Genomic DNA, 11527 nt, shown 5'->3' with positions numbered 1-11527 from the left:
CCGTCACTCCCAGCCGGAAAAGAGGGCAGTTTAGGTTTCAATCTGTTTTTTGCTCGTGCGCGACACGGCGATAGTCTTGCGATACTACATGCTTTGCTGCTTTTGCACGTGGTGTGGTAACGAATATCATCAAAGTAGAAACGGCCTTTAGGCAAGGCCACTTGCTCCAAAATAAAAGATATGACAATGAAGAAAGAAAAAAGAAAACTAGAGTAACGTCATCCTGGCATATCACGGTGACAAGTAGCCCGAAGTGTTCTCGTCGCGAATTTTCGCGCGTGAATAAAACATTTCGCATGAGCGTTTTATGAAGCGAGGGTGTTCGCATAACGAAGGTGCCGACTGAGAAGAGTTCGCGTATATGGCGGCTTCGTAGAAAGCATGAAAGCGTCACGAGAAATAGAGCGATATAAATGTCTTCAGAGAACGTTTATCGCTCCCCATCCGGCCTCGCTTTGAGCGTTCTCCTTTAATAGCTACCCGAAGTGATGCACCAGCCAGGCATTTCTTCACCTTCTCTCCTTTTTTATTTAAATCTCTCGTGAACACTAAAGCTGCGATGCCTTAATTTTTGTCTCGTGTCTTGGAACGGTTACTACGGACAGAGTGGAGGTAACGAAATGCGAAAGAAGGGAGCCTATAGCGGAAATGAGAGAAATTTTGATAGAATATATGTAGAACAAATAAACAAAACAGAGAAAGGAGACAATAGGATAGGCTACGAGAACGTCAGAAACTCTCCTTTAAGAGAACAGGTCGCCCTGAGATCCGCTTTGTACCTATATATCGCAGACATTCAAAAGAGTGAGCGTGCTCAGATATACATTTTCAATTTCTTGTTCGCATCCATGGTGGATATTAAGGCGCCTTTTTAAGTAGCCCTTGCCAGCGAAAACAAAAAACTGAAACGCAACTTACCTGCCATGAAACTTTATCCCTTTGTTCTGCACGCTGCTGGTAGTGCAGAAGAATAAATGAAGGTTTCTCGTGTACAGTGAAAAGCGAATGCAATTTGTCTACCACTAAATGGAAGCTTCACCTCATGCGAAGCTCAGAACCTACCGAAAGGAAAATTACAATGACTGTGGAGTCAGATGGGGAGCATGGGGAGAAGTGGACAGGGAGAGTAAGAACACTTGAGCTCGCGGTAAAACGAAAAGCGTTGCTTATTTAGACTGCGCCCCCACTTATCTAAATGGTGATTTTTTTTTTTTTAAACAGCTGAATCAGCGACATTTTTCAACATTCGTAACTTCGGCAGCATATGCGACTTTCTGTAGGCGTGTAAAAGGAAACACAAGAAATGAATGGTGATTACAAGACTGGTAACGCGGCAAATCATTACTAACTCCATGGCATGCGGTGATCATGATCGTGGATAGAAAGATGTCGCTTGTGCAGGGTGTCTGTTCGGAGTCTCCTCCACCATTCTCTCAGTCAGCCTCGGCTGTACGGGCGCTTTACAAGTGTAAATACTGTCCAATTACGTATTATTTGCAGCCTAACACTTAATCTCTCCCTACATAACGCATTTGCTCTAATCTAGGCCGACCACGACTCTAAGTCAACACTTGAAAGATAGTAAAGAAAACGACAAACTTTCCTCGATAAGCAAGCCGACAGAAAAATAAGAAAATTGAGGACGGCAACAACTACAAAACGCCAACGTCATTTACGTGCCACAAACCTGCCCCCGCTCACTGTATTGTCGACACTGTTTTCCTTGCCACTGACCAGTCCTCTACAGTGCACAATATTCTTCCCCATCTGGTCCACCCAGAAGGCAGCACGGGCCTGAACTAGTGTTCGAACAAGCGTTCCGAGAGGTCGTCCCAGTCTGCAGAAATCCAGCTCGCCACTATTCCTAGCGACGCGAGCTTGATCGGGCCTGTTGGGGTTGACTCGCGCGTTTCAGTGAACCACTCCAAAAAAAAAAAAAAAAAAAAAAAACAAAACAAAAAAACGTCATTTTACGCACATAACATCCGTAAAAGACCGTCAGTCCCTTCCATCCTTCCAGTTTGGAACTTGGATGACGGAGGAACTCTCAAACGCTTTCCCGCCGGGCTGCGCTCTCCGCGTCGTTTCTTCTCTGGCCGGATGCTGTCGCTTTCGAGCATAGTACACAAGGCATCAGCGAACCAACCGGCAGAGCAACGCCTTCTCCGCCGGTAACCAGAGAACCTTCTCATACCGGCCATGGCAGGCGCCTGTTGTGTATGTTTTCTTTTTCTTTCTTTTTCACTCCCTCGTTCGCTCCTTCCCTCGTGATGCGGCAGGCGTCCGTCAACAAGGGAGAGGTACTCTTTCAGAAAACAAACAACTGCTCAACAACATTCCACAGCGTTCCCAGCACGCTTTTGCTCGCATCATCCTGGATTATTCGAGCTAAGCTGTTTTCTGTTGTTTTTTAACAATCACGCCCTTGTGCGATTCGGATATTTCCAGCGGAGAATAACGTTTCCATTGCGTCGTCTTCTGCTGAAAGCCGTGCGTTCGCCCGCCGACGACTGTTTCGTCCGCTCGTCGCTAGGGCAAGAGCGCATGCGTCGTGGCTGGCGCGCATTGCAAGCTCGCGCCTTTTTCAAGCGGGCTCACGGCGTGGAGCTGAACGATTGGACCGCTGGCACTGGAATGTTCTCTGCATGACGACGCACGAACCATCGAGCTTGCTTACAATCCTGCGGCATGCTCATGGTCTCATCCTGATGATCGGCGAGCGACAGACACCATACTGCTCGTCAAACAAGTGAGAAGGCTTCCTACTGCCTACAGTGTTATGACTGGCTGTCCGAGATCTATGCGGTGCATTTCGCCAAAGCTTTACTCACTTACCACTTTCGATAAATAATGTGTTCTTTTTGCAATTGTGCCATTTATTTGCACTGCCCTCACATTTTTTTTTTTTTTTTTTTTTTTTTTTTTTTGGCGCTTGCTGTCTCCAGATGAGCTAGTAGTACTATATCGAAAGTTTACATGTACTCTCCGGCGAAGCGTAGCGAGTGGCTTTGAACGGCACGCTGCAAGTGCACAGTGCAGTACCTTGACTCTCATCTTGGTTTGCTGCGTTGGCCAGGCTTAACATGCAATAAACTGTGCGTCAATGACTAACTGTGCTGCTCGTGTGTGCATGCTTTGGGAATTTGTTAGGGACTGGAGTTAAGCTTGATTTACGTGCAACCGCTCATCGTTCAAAATGAGTATACTCGTCATTTTGTGCACTTCTGTAAGTTCCTTTTGTAAGGAGTATTACGCACATTGCAGAATCAGTGAATCTGGCAGCACTAGATTTACGATTTTATGTATTTGTATGTAGAATTATAAAAAAAATGTATATAAATGAATTTGTTCAGGTTCAGATATGTTCTCTATTTTCCCTAGAGTAATAAAATAATCAGCCTTGGGCATTAGTTTTCAAAATTGCGTAAAAGTGTAATACATACAAGGGAGCCAACAGCCACACACACCAAGGGGAGTATTTAGGATTTTTTTTATTTTTTTGCTAAAGAGTAATGGTAATAGTAATATAGTAATAGTAATATAATTATGGGGATAACGATTAGAAAGAAGAAAAAGAACAACATTATTTAGGAGTTTTTTTATTTTTTGTTAAAGAGTAATAGTAATATAGTAATAGTGATATAGTAATATAGTAATATAGCGCAATAGTAATATATTTATGCGGATAACGATTAGAAAGAAGAAAAAGAACAACATATGCCGCCAGTGGGATCTGAAAGTCCGACCTCCTATCATTTCGCGTCTGGTTCGGATTCCACCGGTGGCATGTGGCTGTTTTTTCTTCTACCTTCAAAATGAATAATCTCCGTGATTACATTATTAGTGAAATTGATCAACAGAAAAAAAAAATCCCATGTACTTTCCTTGGTGTTGTTGGCTGCATGCTGCTCCCTCTGTATGTATTTTATAACGAATGCTTAATTTCTCTACAATTTTTTTATTGAAGTGTGTTAGGCCACAGCCTCCTTTATACTAGGAGACTATGTTTAGGCATACAAGAATAGTTTGTTCATGCCTAGCTATCGAAGACCGCTGCATTGCCGATGATCGGGGCTTCATGTGGCATCATGAAACGCTAAACATCAATCATGGCAAATCTAGTGTATTTTTTATACTAGAAGCATGACTAAAATTAGTCACTCCTGTGTTACCGACAAAAATCTCCATCAACCCTATCTCAGCAAGCGGCGAGGAGGATAAAGGTCGCATACAAGCGTGCAGTCACAGATCAAGTTGGCACCAGCACCTGGAACATACGGTAAGATGACCGTTTTGAATTCATTCCCATAGTAATCGTAGCAAATCGAGAAAACATTTGGCTGCTATCACGGTCCCTGTTAACCTACATCATCGTTTCAAAGAGTCGCCATCTTCATTCGGGGTTTTTACGTGATGACCAGTCTGATTGTTATTCATCCTTGCAGTTATTTTAAACCTTAATTCTTGCAGACTAAGCATACCTTAATTTTGCTAATCATGTCAGTTATATTTATTTTGTCGAACCATGTTTAGTTGAAATATGAGTGCTCTTGTGGCTGATCTCGATCATGGCTGCTTTATAGTTCCCTTATTTTTTTTTTTTTTTTTCATGGATCTTTGTGATGTTATTAAACAAGTCAAACATTCCCTTTAAATACATTTTTCAATATTTTCTTAAACAAAATTCATGCTTATTTTCATATAATTCGAATATTTTTCGCATTTTATCTCACTGCATGACTTTTTACAAGCAACTGTTGCATGTTTTACATTTTCACTTAGCTCCAGGTAGTAACAGGCATGATAGTTTTGGCATGTAGTCAATGTATGAGAAGGATGCATCATCCTGTCCCCAGTGTTCTGCATTGAATGACTATGGCTAGGTGGCTACTATGTCCGCTGGCTTTTTTGCCATATGTTGAACCTGTGCTCACTGAAAAAGTCCGACACATGCAACATAAAGAAATTGTCTGGCAACTGCGATACTTATGATTTTCAATAATCTCTGAAGGTCACGTAGTTCTTGGCCTCAAACAAGGTTCTGGCTTCTTGCTGTGCCCTATAAAGCAAGCTTTTATGATGCAGAGGATTGTAATTTTAATTGTAGTGCCTCTCTTCAGTCTATCTTAGCATTCTATGTAGCAGTAAAAGAAGGTTCATTACAGGTCTCTTTCCCTAATGCAGAAAAAAAAATATTTGCACGTTAATTTTCTGCATAATTGTTAGTTTCTAATAATCGTCAATTTTCTATCAAACGGTATAGGAAATCAAGTGTATATGTTTAGCAGTGCCTTATATAGATTTTTCAAATGAAACAAATTTTACAAGCTCTCACAGCACCCAGAATCTGATGGTTCTTACTAACCTCCTTTCTTTTGTAATTTCAGGGGAGCCGGAAGAAAGAAGGCAATAGATAATAAATGTATAAAGTAAAATAAACAGTATGTACTGGTTCCATTCAATACATGTTAAACACTTCTGCGTGCAAAGCCTTACTTAAATTGCATGCGTGCATGTTCATTCAGCGGATGCAGGACAAAACATTATGAACTTTTAAGGAGCCCCAGAACTTCTTTATGGAACATGTGGTCGATGACGCTACTCTGCAGCTTAAAACTACACGCGCTGAAAAAGCACTTGCATTCTCTGAACGGACAAATCAAGAACCATATCCTATCGGCTGATATGAACTTGACATATACAACCTGTAAGGTAATTTCGGTAAAAACGAAGAGATATCGTGTTTTCCTGACTGGGCCCGTAACTCAAGGAAGCAGCAAGTTCCGTAATTGGATTATAGACGTTCGTACGTGTTACGCGTTGCCTGCTGTAATTAGAAAATAGACGATCTGTAATGGAATGTATTCCGTAAAGTAGAAATAGGCACGGCGTTCTAATTCAGAAACTAATATTCCGTAATGAAATAACACAGTCCGTATTACGGTTCTTACGTTACTTCGAAGATGTCCGTTATAGCAATTACGGAAACAGCTCGGCAATAAATTACCTCCAACTATCTCAGTAAACCAGGGAAATATTTTTTTACAGTGTATGATCGCAACGACTGTACCAGCCTTGGCGAGCGCACAGCTCTCAGACGGTCGGTATTCTCGCCCACGGTATAGGCATAGAGGACGAGGGGGCAGACGCTGGTGCGGAGTTTTTAGCCCGGCCGTCACGGCAGGAAGGCCGCCTCAAGCGCCCATATATACCTCACCATCCAACAGAAGACAGATCACTCTAGTGTCCGTTGCATCGCGTGCGCCTGCGTGCAAAGCATGCGTACGGTAGCAATGTGCTCCGTTGGCGTGAAAGAATGCGTGTAGTTATGAAGGGCATCTGCAGACTGCAGAACAAATTTCCGAACGCACTCACGCGCGTGTACATCGGCGACTATGACTGCAGTTTGTGCCCTTCGGTGCGTTGTGTGCCTTGGTAAAGTGTGCACGGAAGCTTCGAGGCGGACTCAGAAGCTCGCAAGCAGCAGCCGCACTCTAAGCTATGATTGAACACCCCATATAAATGAAAAACTGGACGCGTGTAGCTGAGCAAACGCCACACTGTGCATGTGCCGCTTGTCGCGTGATTGTTCTCTAATATACGCAGTATGATCGCAAGCAAGCTTTGTGATTGACTCTGCTGCGGTCGTTGCGATTTCTACGTCCGTGAACTGCTTCTGTGAGTTGACAGCCGAAACACGTCAGGCTACGTTCCGCCCAACTTTCATCATGCCGCCTATTCGGCTAAAGCCGTTTTGGTAGGGAATGTATGCTTAATCAGGTATAATCAGGTATTTTTCAGTGCATATACGCATTTCTACTGCGCAGAAAGCCCGGAAGACCACGCTCGCACATCACGCTTCACACGCTGACAGACTGAATTCACGCGTGCGTGTGCATGGAGGAGAGCGAGAAAGAAAGAAAGAAAGAAAGAAAGAAAGAAAGAAAGAAAGAAAGAAAGAAAGAAAGAAAGAAAGAAAGAAAGAAAGAAAGGAAGAAAGAAAGAGAGAAAGAACGGAAGAAAGAAAGAAAGAAAAAAAAGAAAGAAGAAAAGAAAGAAAGGAAGAAAGAAAAAGAAAGAAAGCAAGAAAGAAAGAAAGAGACGGGCGGATGGATGGACGTACGCAGATTCGGCGCTCTTGTTCTCATCTAGCCTTTATCTCCGCCCGTTGAGGTACATTAAAAAGCGTATCTTGGCTCATGGGGGTGTAGACGAAAGCTTCGGCCGAATGTATCCGCAGGAATCGTGTCCGTAAGAACTGTGAAATGTAGGTCTGAACGATTACAACGAATATTTTATGATATGGCTATATAGCTTCAGTGATATTGATGTAGGCAAGTAATAATATAATGAGACGCACACAAATATATATGTGATTGAAAAAAAGCGCATGAAAAATTTTTGGGAAAAATATTTATATTAGAGATATTGATACATTGCCTCAAAAGTCTTTAAAGTGTACATTCCTTGAGTGCCGACAAACCTTTGCCAACGACTCTTACGTATTTGTTTTTTTACCGGAAGGCCCTTAAAGGGGTCATGACACCAATTTTGGAATATAAGCTGTTTATTGCATCTTATTCCTGATGTGCCATGCAACTAAACTTCAAAGTTTCAGCTGCATATGAGCTGCAGATATTTTTAAACCTAGTATTTTCGTTTCTTAGTAGAACAGCTTGCTGATCTGGCAACCAGTGCATCCGGTGACGGGCTGACGCCGCGCCGTCTGCTGCATGTTCTGCGCACGATCAGCGTCAAGCGCGGTTACGCGAAGCCGCGGTAATGTCGGCCAAACAGCAGTCATGTACGCTTACCGAGGTTACCGCATACTGAGCTTTTCGTCGATCTCTGTTAGCGGCATTAACCTAGGGAATAGCAGCATCTGTTGGCGGGATTCAGGTGCATGTCAGCGCCCGAGTACAAAAGGCCGCACTAGCTGACCCGCTCGAACAGCATTGACATTACACTGAAACACGTCTCAAAATCAGCTCATAAATTGCGCAATGTATATAGTGCCGTCCAACGGCGCTTTTGTACAATTTTCGGGTGCTGCTCGACAGCGGAACAGCGTAGTGCATAGGGCGCGGCGCACTACATCGAGACACTCGTATACATCCCGGCCGTCCCGTCTATAAGCAGTATCGTTTACGCTTCCCGTGATCAGGCCCAAGTCTGGCCCTAGCCGCACGCATCATGAAATTAGACGATAAGCTCATGAGGAGCACTGGATGCAGCCAGCTTACAGTGCGAAGGACGTCGGTGCTCTGCTGTCTGCTTCTCCCTAATCGTCGCTAGGCCTAAATAATTACTTCGCGTCGAATCCACAGCAGACGGCACTTTGTAATAGATCAGCAAGGCGTTTTAGTAAATGGACCACTTGATCATGAAACTTCTTTACTCTCAACCCTACTGTTTCGTAGTAAAGAAAATGATTATTGTCGGCTATTTAGCAGCGGAGCTAACGTACAAGAAGACAGGCTGTGAGCAGAAACTCTCACCGTATGGGTCAGCATTTCACAAAAAGCATTCATTTTTGAAACTCCTTTTCTTCGAGGGCCTATTATTATTATGAGAAAAGCAAATTTTACCATGCTTCTCGGACGCTGGCGCAAGGTATCCGTCATATCGCTGGCGTTGTGCACTGCCGGCGCTGCCGGTGCGGCGGTGTTTACGGCGGTGGGAGCAGTGCTATAGTGCCTAGAATAGTGCCAGTATATTCCAGGCACTATAGCAGTGCTGTCATCGTACGATGGCGGCGGTCAAGCTGAAGATGCCTGAGCAAGAACTAAATCGCACTTCACTGCAGTCTGTGTTCTGTACTCAGAAACGTGCCGAGTACACTTATTGGGTGTCATGTTAGCAAGCGTGAACACAGTACAGTGTATCGGCAGCTTATCGGCACCGGCACAGCAGCAGACGATGCGGTGGCCGGTATCGCTCTGTAACGTCACCAAGCATTTCAACATGGCGATTTCTGTCGGTGGGAGGAGCTTCAATAAGCAAATCGTGTATGGTGCTCAAATTTCTGAAAAAGAATAATAAAGTCCAGTATTATCTGCCAGACTAAAATACTATAATATATTGGATGACCGTGGCAAGACCCCTGTAAGGGACCGATGGGCACAACGGATTAGAGCGGGAAGTCGGGGAAGGTATGTGGCTATGAGCTCAAACGTTGCCAGATTGGAAAGTGGCCGCGACACCAGAACCTCGGCGAAATTTCACCAGATTTTCCCAGAATCCAAAATTTCTCTAAGATGCTTAAAAATGACCAATAATCAGCTGTCATCACTTATTTTATTAAAATGAAAGCATGTCATGCAGCCCCTAATCGTCACTTTGGGCATCATATATATCTGAGCTGAACCTGCGTAGCATATCATCGGTAATGACAAATTTCACGCAGCACATCTGCCTGGAGTCCAATGTTGACCTAATCCTTACAATGGCATCCAAAGTCTTCAGTGACATCTAGTTGCGGTACTTTGTCTTCACACATGTTACTTGAATGAAGACCCGCTCCACTGTTGCATTCGACACCGGGCACGAAAGGCATGTCAGTGCATACATGCTAGTTCTTTGTAGGGCTTTTCACCTATGGCATTCTCATACTTAAAAACTCCGGCCCAGAATGGCACAGAATCCTCTGAAAGTTTGCCGTCGAAGACTGCCTCCTCATGCACTCCATAGATGCATGACAATTTCCCTGTATTGTACTGCAATAACGTCCAGGTTATCTGTAATTAGGTGGTGAAGTGGTAGTTGTGCAACCGAAAGTCTTGCAGTCTGAGACAAGACTCGTGAAGGGTTAAGTGCCCTCGTGCCTTTGAAAATTGCTTGATTTGCAGGAAGACGCTTTTCCACTTCCTTTAGCAAATCACTGAGAAAGTCTTGGCAGCGGTGCTTCAACCCTTGCACGGTAGATTCATTGAGGTTGGCATCCTGATGCTTGCAACGGAGGAGTTCACTGACAAACTGAGCTCCAAAGTCTGTCATTGTCAAGGAAAGCTTATGGCCTTGTCTGTTGAAAATTCTTGACTTAAGCGTTCGGTGAAGCAAGTCAAGCCCTTTGAACATATTGTCTGGATCAATGTTCACTGACTGGAAGAAGGCATTGATCTTCTCAAACTTTGTGACGACGGGCGACAAAAATATGAAATAAAGATAGTTGGCATCATCGTGGAGCATGTCGTGGATCAATCGAGCTTTGTATCTTACTTCTTGCATGGCTAACTTAAAGTGAACCTTCAGCTCATTCCAATGTTCGAGGAATCTCTTTATAACACGCCCTCGAACAAGCCATCGCGTGCCAGACAGCTTCAAAAACGGCATGTGGCCAGTCTTCTTGTCATTTTGTGCTCCCACTTACTTCTTCTTTCAGTTCTTCAAAGAATTCTTTGTAAGTATGGCGTCAGAGTGTACTGTTTGAAAACCATCCTGGAATTTCAGTTAGGAGGTAGCCTAGAATAGAAGGCAAGGTTTCAAATGCCTTTTGCACACAGAGGGCAAGGAATGGCAGACACACTTGTTCAGAATACAATTAGGAGACTCTTCCTTGATTCGTGACCAGACACTGTTGTGTTCCCCAACCATTACAGCAGCTCCATCACAAGCAATGCCAACACAATCGGAAAGACACATCCCATACTCAGAAAGGGCACCCCTGACAATCTGAAAAAGTGCCTCAATAGTAGCATGAATCTAGATAAAGCTCCAAGAAGGCAGTTACAACTTCGCCGGATTTCTCGCTGAAATACCTTGTGCACATTGCAAGCAACTTCTCAGTCGTGACGTCTGTGGTCTCATCCAGCATCAGAGATAACTTCTTGACTTTGATGTCAGCCATAGCTTCGTCTCGAAGAGAGGAGGACTAGACAGAGTTGATCAAAGCAGTGCACTTGGTGCGATAAAGACGTAGGTGCTCAAGAGTGCTTCCTTTGCCATTTTTTTTTATCAATCGCCAAGGTAGGGCAGTGGCAGCACGTTGTAAGAGCCAATTCCAACTCCACACGTTTCAGATCGTCGAAGAGGTCTGGCTTCTTTGTGAAATTCAGTGTCTTCGAAAATGATGCAGACCTGACAACTTCTTTGTGGTGAGCACTCTGTGCATGTTTGGTCAGGTTGCCGCGGTGTGGTTGAAGTGATTTCCGACATAGCTTGCAAAATGGAAGCTTAGCACCTTGTGCCGTCACACTGGTCAACCATGGAAATTCCTTTTCCCAGGATTCAAGATACTTCCTGTTGTTGTCATAGCATTTTCGGGCTCTTTTCACGGGCTTGGCACATTATGAATCGTCGTCTCCTTCTGAAGCCGTCAAACACTTTTCAAACTTGCTTCTATTGCTCATAGCGACAGTGTGCTCCGGTTGAGTCTGCAAAAAGAATCTGGGAATTTGGGGCAAATGCTATAATTAAAGCAACACAAGCAAATAAAGACTGAGCTACATGTGAGTGAAAAAGAGAGCGACGCGACGAATTGCGGCGCGGCGAAAGCGATCACGGTTCGCTCCGTCGCCTACTGAGGAAG

At 44.0% G+C, this 11527-nt stretch overlaps 1 long non-coding RNA gene across 1 annotated transcript; it reads left to right on the top strand.

The window, feature by feature from the left end:
* Positions 1-2566: 2566 nt before the first annotated feature.
* On the top strand, positions 2567-5447 carry LOC146206015 (uncharacterized). Its single transcript, XR_014703236.1, has 3 exons — positions 2567-2749; positions 4203-4279; positions 5388-5447. It is a non-coding gene; the product is annotated as an uncharacterized LOC146206015 (long non-coding RNA).
* Positions 5448-11527: the final 6080 nt, after the last annotated feature.

The sequence above is a fragment of the Amblyomma maculatum genome, chromosome 1 (genome assembly GCF_055883805.1).
Source record: "Amblyomma maculatum isolate TAMU_Amacu chromosome 1, ASM5588380v1, whole genome shotgun sequence".
NCBI lineage: Eukaryota > Metazoa > Arthropoda > Arachnida > Ixodida > Ixodidae > Amblyomma > Amblyomma maculatum.
Note: the sequence above shows the minus strand (reverse complement) of the source record. Positions and strands in the feature narration are given on the sequence as shown.